Below are 13,808 nucleotides of genomic sequence, written 5' to 3'. Positions count from 1 at the left end.
ATATTGTTGTCATAGTATTTTCCTGACGTGAAATAAATGCATCCAAACCTATATGAAAGGGATATGGCCTGGCCCTTTTTTTTTTCAGTATTTGACACTTGCATTTGCTGCGAGGGACCGTGTTCACATAGGGACCGTAACAAACTTTTTGTGGATATGTTTAAAGGTTGCCTGAACTTAGCATTGTACTGGTCTGGTATGATATCACTACAAAGGTTGGTTTCAGTTGGCGTGGTTTTTGAACAATGGTGTGGTTGCCAGTTCCTTTGTAACTATTTGCTTCCTATAGATATGTAGATCACTGCCAGTAGTACAAAAGGCACTTTGGCAGGCTTGGATATATAACAGAAAAAAAGATACCAACGTGCACTGATAAACTCTTTGAAAATGAATTGCAGATTAAATATTGAATTGCTCATGAGCCTTTTTTGTGTGCAAAATTCACATATAAATTAAACACCAATCTTAAAGCTTGAATTTAGTTTTGGAAATAGTGTATCCAAACTTATATGGAGACAGAAAAGTTGCCTGCCTCTTTTTTGTTCATAGAAAACAAAACAACAATTAATTGTAACTAATGCTTAAAAGCTTGAATTACGTTTAAATATATTTGTTGTCATAGTATTTCCTGGCGTGCAATAAATGCATCTAAACCTAGAAGGGATATTGCCTGGCCCTTTTTTGTTCAGTATTTGACACTTGCCATTTGCTGCGAGGGACCGTGTTTTTCATGGGAACCGTAACAAACTTTTTGTGGATATGATTAAAGGTGCCTGAACTAAGCAATTGTACTGGTCTGGTCTGTTATATAACACTACAAAGGTTGGTTTCAGTTGGCGTGGTTTTTGAACAATGGTTTGGTTGCCAGTTCCTTTGTAACTAGTCTTGCTTCCTATAAATATGTAGATCACTGCCAGTAGTACGAAAGGGCACTTTGGCAGGCTTGGATATATATAATAACACAGAAAAAAGAAAGATACCAACGTGCACTGATAAACCTCTTTGAAAATGAATTGCGGATATTAAATATTGAATTGTACTCATGAGCCTTTTTTGTGTGCAAATTCACATATAAATTAAAACAAATCTTAAAAGCTTGAATTTAGTTTTGGAAATAAGTTATCAAACTTATATGGAAGGAAAGTGCCTGCCTCTCTTTTTGTTCATGAAAACAAAACAAAATTAATTTAAAAACAATGCTTAAAGCTTGAATTACGGTTTCAATAGATTTTGTTGTCAAGTAATTTCTGCGTTGATTTTTTTTCATCCAAAAAACTATATGAAAGGATATTGCCTGGCCCTTTTTTGTTTAGTAGGTGCCACTTGCATTTGCTGCGAGGGACCGTGGTCACATAGGGACCGTAACAAACTTTTTGTGGATATGATTAAAGGTTGCTGACACTAAGCATTGTACTGGTCTGGTCTGTGATATACACTACAAAGGTTGGTTTCAGTTTGACGTGGTTTTTGAACAATGGTGTGGTTGCCAGTTCCTTTGTAACCAGTATTTGCTTCCTTCATATATTAGATCACTGCCAGAGTACAAAAGGCACTTTGGCAGGCTTGATATAATAACACAGCAAAAGGAAGAAACCATGGTCCACTGTTAAAATCTTTGAAAGTTAATTTCATAATAGACATTGAATTGTACTCTCAAGCTTGTTTTTTTTCTAATAAATCACCTATAAATTAAAACAGTTCTTAAAAGCTTGAGTTTAATTTTGCAATATATTTTTTGGTCTTGTTTTTTTCTCTCCCATTAAATAAGTGATATCCAAACTTATATGGAAGGAATAATGCCTGCCCCCTCCTTTTTCGTTCATGTAAAACAAACAAATTAATTTAAACAATGCTTAAAAGCTTGAATTACGTTTAAATATAATTTGTTGTCATAGTATTTTCCTGGCGTGCAATAAATGCATCTAAACCTATGAAAGGGATATTGCCTGGCCCTTTTTTGTTCAGTATTTGACACTTGCATTTGCTGGGAGGGACCGTGTTCACATAGGGACCGTAACAAACTTTTTGTGGATATGATAAAAGGTTGCCTGAACTTAGCATTGTACTGGTCTGGTCTGTTATATAACACTACAAAGGTTGGTTTCAGTTGGCGTGGTTTTTGAACAATGGTGTGGTTGCCAGTTCCTTTGTAACTAGTCTTTGCTTCCTATAGATATGTAGATCACTGCCAGTAGTACGAAAAGGCAGGCTTGGATATATATAATAACACAGAAAAAGAAGATACCAACGTGCACTGATAAACTCTTTGAAAATTAATTGCAGATTAAATATTGAATTGTACTCATGAGCCTTTTTTGTGTGCAAAATTCACATATAAATTAAAACAAATCTTAAAAGCTTGAATTTAGTTTTGGAAATAAGTGTATCCAAACTTATATGGAAGGAAAAGTGCCTGCCTCTTTTTTGTTCATGAAAAACCCATTGATTTAAAACAATGCTTAAAAGCTTGAATTACGTTTCAATATATTTTGTTGTCATAGTAATTTCTGCGTTGATTTTTTTTATCCAAAACTATATGAAAGGGATATTGCCTGGCCCTTTTTTGTTCAGTAGGTGACACTTGCATTTGATGCGAGGGACCGTGTTCACATAGGGACCGTAACAAACTTTTTGTGGATATGATTAAAGGTTGCCTGAACTAAGCATTGTACTGGTCTGGTCTGTTATATAACACTACAAAGGTTGGTTTCAGTTGGCGTGGTTTTTGAACAATGGTGTGGTTGCCAGTTCCTTTGTAACTAGTCTTTGCTTCCTATAGATATGTAGATCACTGCCAGTAGTACGAAAAGGCACTTTGGCAGGCTTGGATATAATAACACAGAAAAAGAAGAAACCAGTGTCCACTGATGAAATATTTGAAAGATAATTTCATAATAAACATTGAATTGTTCTCTCAAGCTTGTTTTTTCCTAATAAGTTATCAATTAAAACTGTTCTTAAAAGCTTGAATTTAATTTTGCAATATATTTTTTTGTCTTTTTTTTTTGTTCTCCCATGAAATAAGTGATATCTTAACTTATATGGAAGGAATAATGCCTGCCACCCCCTCCTTTTTCGTTCATTAAAAAACATTGGTTTAAAACAATGCTTAAAAGCTTGAGTTACGTTTCAATATATTTTGTTGTCATAGTAATTTCTGCGTTGATTTTTTTTTATCCAAAACTATATGAAAGGGATATTGTCTGGCCCTATTCTTGTTAAGTATTTGACACTTTTATTTGCTTCGAGGGACCGTGTTCACATAGGGACCGTAACAAACTTTGTTGGATATGATTAAAGGTTGCCTGAACTTAGCATTGTACTGGTCTGGTCTGTTATATAACACTACAAAGGTTGGTTTCAGTTGACGTGGTTTTTGAACAATGGTGTGGTTGCCAGTTCCTTTGTAACCAGTATTTGCTTCCTATAGATATGTAGATCACTGCCAGTAGTACGAAAGGGCACTTTGGCAGGCTTGGATATATATAATAACACAGAAAAAAGAAGATACCAACGTGCACTGATAAACTCTTTGAAAATTAAATATTGAATTGTACTCATGAGCCTTTTTTTGCAAAATTCACATATAAATTAAAACAAATCTTTAAAGCTTGAATTTAGTTTTGGAAATAAGTCTGTCCAAACTTATATGGAAGGAAAAGTGCCTGCCTCTTTTTTTTCATGAGAAAAAAACATCAATTTAAAACAATGCTTAAAAGCTTGAATTACGTTTCAATATATTTTGTTGTCATAGTAATTTCTGCGTTGATTTTTTTTTATCCAAAACTATATGAAAGGGATATTGCCTGGCCCTTTTTTGTTCAGTAGGTGACACTTGCATTTGATGCGAGGGACCGTGTTCACATAGGGACCGTAACAAACTTTTTGTGGATATGATTAAAGGTTGCCTGAACTAAGCATTGTACTGGTCTGGTCTGTTATATAACACTACAAAGGTTGGTTTCAGTTGGCGTGGTTTTTGAACAATGGTGTGGTTGCCAGTTCCTTTGTAACTAGTCTTTGCTTCCTATAGATATGTAGATCACTGCCAGTAGTACGAAAGGGCACTTTGGCAGGCTTGGATATATATAATAACACAGAAAAAAGAAGATACCAACGTGCACTGATAAACTCTTTGAAAATTAATTGCAGATTAAATATTGAATTGTACTCATGAGCCTTTTTTGTGTGCAAAATTCACATATAAATTAAAACAAATCTTAAAAGCTTGAATTTAGTTTTGGAAATAAGTGTTTCCAAACTTATATGGAAGGAAAAGTGCCTGCCTCTTTTTTGTTCATGAAAACAAAACAAAATTAATTTAAAACAATGCTTAAAAGCTTGAATTACGTTTCAATATATTTTGTTGTCATAGTAATTTCTGCGTTGATTTTTTTTTATCCAAAACTATATGAAAGGGATATTGCCTGGCCCTTTTTTGTTCAGTAGGTGACACTTGCATTTGATGCGAGGGACCGTGTTCACATAGGGACCGTAACAAACTTTTTGTGGATATGATTAAAGGTTGCCTGAACTAAGCATTGTACTGGTCTGGTCTGTTATATAACACTACAAAGGTTGGTTTCAGTTGGCGTGGTTTTTGAACAATGGTGTGGTTGCCAGTTCCTTTGTAACTAGTCTTTGCTTCCTATAGATATGTAGATCACTGCCAGTAGTACGAAAGGGCTCTTTGGCAGGCTTGGATATATATAATAACACAGAAAAAAAGAAGATACCAACGTGCACTGATAAACTGTTTGAAAATTAATTGCAGATTAAATATTGAATTGTACTCATGAGCCTTTTTTGTGTGCATAATTCACATATAAATTAAAACAAATCTTAAAAGCTTGAATTTAGTTTTGGAAATAAGTGTATCCAAACTTATATGGAAGGAAAAGTGCCTACCTCTTTTTTGTTCATGAAAACAAAAATTAATTTACAACAATGCTTTAAAGCAAAGCTTGAATTATTTATAAATATAATTTGTTGTCATAGTATTTTCCTGGCGTGAAATAAATAAATCTAATTGCCTGGCCCTTTTTTTGTTCAGTATTTGACAGTTGCATTTGCTTTGAGGGACCGTGTTCACATAGGGACCGTAACAAACGTTTTGCGGTATGTTTAAAGGTTGCCTGAACTTAGCATTGTACTGGTCTGGTCTGTTATATAACACTACAAAGGTTGGTTTCAGTTGACGTGGTTTTTGAACAATGGTGTGGTTGCCAGTTCCTTTGTAACCAGTATTTGCTTCCTATATATATGTAGATCACTGCCAATAGTACAAAAAGGCACTTTGGCAGGCTTGGATATAATAACACAGAAAAAGAAGAAACCAGTGTCCACTGATGAAATATTTGAAAGTTAATTTCATAATAAACATTGAATTGTTCTCGTAAGCTTTTTTTTTCCTAATAAGTCACTTATAAATTAAAACTGTTCTTAAAAGCTTGAATTTAATTTTGCAATATATTTTTTTTTGTTCTCCCATGAAATAAGTGATATCTTAACTTTTATGGAAGGAATAATGCCTGCCCCCCCCCCCTCCTTTTTCGTTCATTAAAATACATTGGTTTAAAGCAATGCTTAAAAGCTTGAGTTACGTTTCAATATATTTTGTTGTCATAGTAATTTCTGCGTTGATTTTTTTTTATCCAAAACTATATGAAAGGGATATTGCCTGGCCCTATTCTTGTTAAGTATTTGACACTTTTATTTGCTTCGAGTGACCGTGTTCACATAGGGACCGTAACAAACTTTGTTGGATATGATTAAAGCTTGCCTGAACTTAGCATTGTACTGGTCTGGTCTGTTATATAACACTACAAAGGTTGGTTTCAGTTGGCGTGGTTTTTGAACAATGGTGTGGTTGTCAGTTCCTTTGTAACTAGTCTTTGCTTCCTATAGATATGTAGATCACTGCCAGTAGTACGAAAAGGCACTTTGGCAGGCTTGGATATGTATAATAACGAAGAAAAAGGTAGATACCAATGTCCACTGATAAACTCTTTGAAAATTAATTGCAGATTAAATATTGAATTGTACTCATGAGCCTTTTTTTTTGCAAAATTCACATATAAATTTAAACAAATCTTAAAAGCTTGAATTTAGTTTTGGAAATAAGTGTATCCAAACTTATATGGAAGGAAAAGTGCCTGCCTCTTTTTTTGTTCATGAAAACAAAAATTAATTTAAAACAAAGCTTAAAAGCTTGAATTACGTTTAAATATAATTTGTTGTCATAGTATTTTCCTGGCGTGAAATAAATTTGTCCAAACCTATATGAAAGGGATATGGCCTGGCCCTTTTTTGATCAGTATTTGACACTTGCATTTGCTGCGAGGGACCGTGTTCACATAGGGACCGTAACAAACGTTTTGCGGTATGATTAAAGGTTGCCTGAACTTAGCATTGTACTGGTCTGGTCTGTTATATAACACTACAAAGGTTGGTTTCAGTTGACGTGGTTTTTGAACAATGGTGTGGTTGCCAGTTCCTTGTAGCTAGTCTTTGCTTCCTATAGATATGTAGATCACTGCCGAAAGTTCGAAAAGGCACTTTGGCAGGCTTGGATATAATAACACAGAAAAAGAAGAAACCAGTGTCCACCGATGAAATATTTGAAAGTTAATTTCATAATAAACATTGAATTGTTCTCTCAAGCTTTTTTTTTTCCTAATAAGTCACTTATAAATTAAAACTGTTCTTAAAAGCTTGAATTTAATTTTGCAATATATTTTTTGTCTTTTTTTTGCACTCCCATGAAATAAGTGATATCTTAACTTTTATGGAAGGAATAATGCCTGCCCCCCCCTCCTTTTTCGTTCATTAAAAAACATTGGTTTAAAACAATGCTTAAAAGCTTGAGTTACGTTTCAATATATTTCGTTGTCATAGTAATTTCTGCGTTGATTTTTTGTATCCAAAACTATATGACAGGGATATTGCCTGGCCCTTTTCTTGTTAAGTATTTGACACTTTTATTTGCTTCGAGGGACCGTGTTCACATAGGGACCGTAAAAAACTTTTTGTGGATATGATTAAAGGTTGCCTGAACTTAGCATTGTACTGGTCTGGTCTGTTATATAACACTACAAAGGCATTTGATATAATTTTTTAACACACTTTTCTGTGGGAATAATACGCAATGATACTTTAAAGATTTTTTCAAATAATTTTGTGGATGGTTTTCTTCCCCTTTTCTCTATAAACGAAAGTTGGTAAAATGTATCCCTTTTGAAGACCCCCACATAAATTTCAACTTTGAATGGTCTTCAATGAAATGTTCGTTGATAAAACCTAAATACTTTTTATCATAAACAAACTTATGAAAACTTCTTATTGAATCTTGTTAAGAAGTATAAATATGTCAAGCGATTGTTTCTTTGGGATTTCCTGCATTATCCATACCGTACCGAGGTTGGAAGGAAGTTTGCCTGACACTACGTTCGGTAACTATGGGTGCGTTCGTTTAGCTTCACTGGGTCGAGCCCGGTGTGTTGCGGTTCTTTCTTCCAGGACGAACGTGGGTAATTATCTGCACACGTTCGTCCTGGGGAAAAAACCGTCACACACCGGGGTCGTCGACCCAGGGAAGCTAAACGAACGCACCCTAATTTGACAGTTTTAATTGCTGTGAGGGACCGCGTTAAGGATCGTAGTAAGCTTGTGTGGAGGCGTAGAATTAAAGGTTTTCAGAAACTTCTGATGTCACAGGTCCCTTCACGAACCCGCGTTCAATGCATGGTACATTTACGTCTACATATTTTATTATATAATAGATATAGACTACAATAAATAGACTACAATAAATGATCGAGTTGCCGCTGTTATGCAGTACTAAATCTTGACTACAAAGAGCAATCCTGGGTTAGCCTTTGACCTGACGTGCCTTGGTTTAATAGTTAATAACATCAAACAACAAACTATTAAAGGAAATTCAACCACAATGCATTCTATAGAGGTCTCTAAACAGGGCCCAATTTCATAGCGCTGCTTAGCGGCCGATTTATTGCTTACTGTGCGATTTCTATTTCATAGCGCTGCTAACCGTAAGCAAACGAAAAGGCATGCTAACCTTCCGGTGCTTACCGCACGAATATAAATGACGTCACAATGCAAATCTACGGTAAACACGCAATATGGCCGCCCAATTTTTCTGCTAACCTGTGAAATACGCTAAGGCTTAAGCAAATTTTTCTGCTACAGTAAGCACGCAAACTTGCTTACTGTTAAGCAGCGCTGTGAAATTGGGCCCAGACCACTTGCCAATTGCAATGTTCATCTGAACCAGTGTAACCAATATCTGTACGTGTTCTTGTTTCCTCTAGCACATCCATTGCATACAAAGATGAAGCTTTGGCAGAAGTTTTTTTGTCTTGAGTTCACATATTTCGTCTTAATTTTGTCAGCCCTTTTTGTTGGAGAAATCTTCTCCCGTCTCCCGTATACGAAGCCTGTTTCTCTTTTTCTGAAAGTTAGTCCAAACACAATTGTAAAATCACTTAAAATGATATGTTTAATTCTTTAAGCCCATTGAATATAAACTTGTTTAAATTGCTGACAACTAAATGTATTAATGATTCAGTTTTGATAGCTACGGTAATCCAAAAGTGCTCATTATTGTGACCGGCTTACTGTTCATTCACCCCCCCCCCCCACACACACCTAGTGGATAGTGGCGGGTTCACCACTACACAAAATAAACTCCTATATCAACCAACGATATTCAAATATTTTCAACCAATATTTAAAGTCTCCCATTATTTTCCGACAAATGAACTACAAATTTCCTTTAAACTTTTGGGGGTCACCCGTTTTGAATGTTTGCTAATTACCAGAAAACTTTCAAGTCTAAATTAAAAATTTATCCAGTTCTACACAATCTATTATTTACATGACCCCAAAACGTTATTACTCAAAATAAACTCTTGTTTGTTTTAGTTTGGTGCGCCCCTGGATGGAGAATCCAGGCGAACTTATTATACCTCCCTCTAGTGGCGCAGCAAGTCCATGGGCATGGGAACAGTCTACTGTCAGATGTGGTACCCCGCCCCTCTTGTCTAGCAATGGTCTTGTTATTTGTACAACTACCCAATGTACATGTACAGTACATGTACATTTTACGCAAACAGAAACTCAAGGATCAAGTGACTCCAAAACACATCACTGTTTTTATGAGTTTTGACGCTGAGTTGAGAGACTGACATTCGACAAAATAACAGGTGACAAGTTAAATGGTAATGTACATGTACTTATTTGTACGTAATTCCTTGTTCCTTGCCTCTCCTTGTCACGTTTTAGTTTTTAGTTAGCTGTTTAGTTGGACTAACGACCAAGTCTGTGGCATAACGCGTCGGCAGCAGGGGGTCCTACTAAAAGCCGACAACTCGCCGACAACGCCGACAACAAGTCCAGAGCGCCGACAACTCGCCGCCAACAAGTTTTAATTACCTCGAAAATTGCCAATATACCATAGATGTATTAGAACTATATGTGTTCTGTAATATAAACATAAATTTAATGGAAAAACTTCACGAAAAGTGTGAATTTTTAACCAGAAAAAAAAACTGAACGTTCACGGAAAACGGTCGGACGCCATCTTGGCTTAAAATCGTGTTCGGACCAGTCCATTATGATGCGGGTGAGTCAGACTTAGCAATAGAGGGCGGGCGTCATGCACTGTGCACACTGCAGTGAAGGTCTTCACATGAAGCCCGCCCTCTGTGGTTGACAAGTGCTAAATCTAGCCGTATCATAATGGTCTGGTCCAAACACGGTTTTTAAGCCAAGATGGCGTCCGACCGCTTTTCGTGCAAGTGATGTTTTTTTCTGGTTAAAAATTCACACTTTTTGTGAAGTTTTTCCATTAACTTTATGTTTATACTACAGAACACATATAGTTCTAATACATCTATGGTTTATTGGCCATTTTTGAGGTAATTAAAACTTGTTGGCGCCGAGTTGTCGGCGCTCTGGACTTGTTGTCGGCGTTGTCGGCGAGTTGTCGGCTTTTAGTAGGACCGGCAGCAGGGTCCCATCTACATGTAGCCCTAGTCCAGTACTTTACTGCATACATGATACTGGTGGTAGTGGTACAATGTAGGGAAAATCCAATGTAGATGTAGTGGCATGGTATTGGTAGGCTAGGAGTAGGACGTCAATGCCATTGCACTGACGTTCTGAGAATAAATATTCTTTACAATGTGAACACACACTTCATCGCAATTTGTTTATGTTTGTACCTCCTGTTTAAGAAGGTTAAAATTGTGTTAAAGCCATTGGACACTTTCAGAACAGAAAAAAAAGGTTCACAGATTTACAGATAACTTACAGGGTTTACAGAAGGCTTTCGTCCTGTCTAATGGACCCTACCGAGTATACAAGTAGAAGTAGAAGGTGAAAGACTTCTCTTGAAATACTATTCCATAAAAATGAAATGCTTTACTTTTTGAGAAAACATTAAAACAATATAAATTCTTGGTATTGAGAATTACAGATTTATTTTAAACACATGTCATGACACGGCGAAACGTGCTGAACGTGCGGAAACAAGGGTGGGTTTTCCCGTTATTTTTCCCCAACTCCGATGACCAATTGAGCCTAAATTTTCACAGGTTTGTTATTTTATATATAAGTTGTGATACACGAAGTGTGGGCCTTGGACAACACTGTTTACCGAAAGTGTCCAATGGCTTTAAGGCATCTTCTTTTTATAGTACATGGACCATTTGTAAGTCTGAAATTCTGACCCTGATAATGTCATAATTAAAAGCTATTTTGTTTATACAATGTAATGTACAAAGAGCTACCTGGCATGATGCCATACACCGTTTTGACAGCCAATGCCTTTCAGTTTCAACTAATATTTGGTAAAAGATTTTGAGTATGGAACATCAGCATTGTTGACGGACTTCAACAACCACTTAGATAATAGAGGTCACATGCGCAGTGGGGGATGTTGACAAATATTTAAAGTCACCTGGAAGTGGTATTTTGTCAATTTAAAACAAAGCTTTTGTCACTAATCATTGTGTTTTGATGAGTGGAATGTGAATAAACAGTTAACTAAGGTTCTAACAAGTTAGTTCCTATCTGGTTTACAAGTTTAAGAGTAGGCCCCGACCAGAGAGGTCGCTGTTCAGGACGTCAATCGAGGAATTTGAAGAGAAAATGCTGCACAGCATTGAAAAAGACGTCAGACCGGACCACTAGGTACTATTGCTCTTGTGAGTCTGACCAGCCATGCAGACTGACCCCATCTTTAGTTGTTTTGCTGCATCCAGCAGCAATACACTTGATTGGCATTGCCGGGAAAATGCAAGAAACTATTTTTTTAGAAACCTACAAACTCACAACTTGGACTTCGGTACTTTGCACGTGTGTTTACTATATGCATCAAGGCGAAGTCGGCCTCGATTGACGTCACAAAAGGGGTAGGCAGAGTCAACCCCCCAAACAACTTCATCTATGTTTTAAACATATAAATCGTGACAAACAATTACTAAAAAAACTGTTTATTGTTCCTAAATATATACTCTTATATTTGAAAAAATAAAAATTATATTTCCAGGTGACTTTAAACAGCAACAGAAAATTAAAATCCGACAATTAAAAAAATAAAAAAATAATTAACTAATTTTTACACATTTAATACTGTTTTGGGTATGAATGAATATTTGAAGCAGTCTTTGCTTGTGGGGGAATAGTTGGTATGTCTCTTGCATACTGTGAATTGTATTGGCGTGTTACCTGTTGTTATGTAGATTATTCCTACAATGTACCAGGAAAACAGCCTAATCACCATGGCATGGTGGAGCGTCAAGCCACTTTCCGTCTGCCTTTACGAACAAATATAAGACTTTTAAAGCTGAGCATTTATAACCCACCTACATGAATTGAAGCAACTTAACCCTTTCAATACCACATTGTTTATTGCAAGCGCCCAACCGGATACCGCATTGTTGACAAAGGTCACAATGCTGTGTACCGTATTTTTTCACACTAAAAAAAATATAACGCAATTTGCAGTGTGTACTGTTTTCAATCTTGATTTTCTGTGGAAAGACATTATTTTTTTGAAAAACTTTGTGCATGCAATTTGTAGCATATGAAATGACCTTTCCTACGATGTCAAATTTGTATATATTTTCTTAATTTTGTTTGCAAGATTTCTGGCTGAAAAAAAATACTTATATTTTTATTCGGGATTTCTGTCTCAAGAAAAACAACAAGATTTTCAACCTATTTTTCCTCAAGAAAAGTTTGTAAAAACTTCTCAAAAAATATAACCGTTTTTATTATAGGCTTCTATTTCCATTTGTACCATAGTCGGAACCTATTTTGCTGAAAAATCTTATCTGTTTTGAAAGTGTTCAGCTACCATGGTCACTTCGACCAGCACGAGTGGGTCCAGGCCCGCCCGCCATGCACGCCCAGACCCACTGCGTTGAACAAGTGACGTGCTCGGTACAGTTAGCTACCGTTGGTATATAGTCCGGTTTTGTCATCATCTGACTGCATGTCTGGCGACGAAATACCACGATTTGTTGCCAAATGTTCACTAGATACTTTGATAGAACTTCCCAAGTCTTTTTATAGAGTCACTATAGGCAAACATTCAAGCCAAAACCTCCGTGCAATGAGCAGACATGATGGTGATTTTTGACGAAAAAAAAACGGAAGCGTGAAATCTTGAGGTGTACTTTTCTCGGAAAATCATAATGGCGACCCGCTATACAATACATACCATTGCAATGCTTGGTAAACAAGCAACCAGTCTATATAAAACCTAACAACAGAGGGCGCCAAACAAATTAAATACAATCTCTCAAAGGCAATGCTTTTTTCTGTCGAGTTTTCTCATTGGGACGGAGCGACTACACAACGCATGGTCGAGTTTTCTCGACAATGGTAAGGAAGCGCTTGCATTGCGCAGTCGAGTAAACTCGACAATGGTATTGGAAGGGTTAAAACTACCCCATGCACAGAAGTGACAGAAACTTGATGATAATCACATACCCCGGGGAAGTAATTGGTATATATAGAGCGCCCTCACACTGTCAAACATACATGGAAGGCTGATCGGTTTGTGTAACCTAGACTAGTCCGGGCTGTCTTTATCCGCAACATAGGATAAAGACTGGTACATTGCTATTCAGAATCAGTGATTCCATTGCTTACAATGATGTCATTGGATAAACGTGCAGTGACTAAAAGCTTACCGTATCTGTGTTTTGATTGGCCAGAGGCAATGTTTGTGTAGCTGACAAACATCACCTTGAACCAATCAAAACACTGATATGGAAAGCTTACTTTTGGTCGTCTGCATGCTGTGTCTGGGTGTGTGTTATGTACAGTACATGTACATGCATGTGTGCGTGTACTTGCATGTAATGTTGGTGTAGAGTTTGACGGTGTACATGTATCTCTATGTGAAATGAATGTAGGTGAAAGGTAAAGATTGACAGGGATTATCCTTTGCTACAGTCCACTCTCTGGTGTTTGTTATGAGCCTTTTTTTCTTTTCTTTTTTCTTCAGTCGCGCCACGCATCTGGAACTCTCTACCACTTAATCTTCGATCTTGTCTTTGTACCGCAAAATTCAAGTCTCTTCTCATAACTTATCTTATGTCACAGGTTTTCAATGACTAATTTTGTTGTGTCTGTTTTTCTTTGTGTTGTGTTTTGTTTTTGTTTTGTTTTTGGTTTTACTGCGCCTTGAACACCCAGCAGGGTGGATATGTGCGCATTACAAGTCTTATTATTATTATTATTAAAGAGTGACGTCGGATGTTAAAGGCAGTTGA

The sequence above is a fragment of the Asterias rubens genome, chromosome 16 (genome assembly GCF_902459465.1).
Source record: "Asterias rubens chromosome 16, eAstRub1.3, whole genome shotgun sequence".
NCBI classification, from domain to species: Eukaryota; Metazoa; Echinodermata; class Asteroidea; order Forcipulatida; family Asteriidae; genus Asterias; species Asterias rubens.
The sequence above is the reverse complement of the archived record's forward strand: the minus strand, read 5'-3'. Positions refer to the sequence as shown.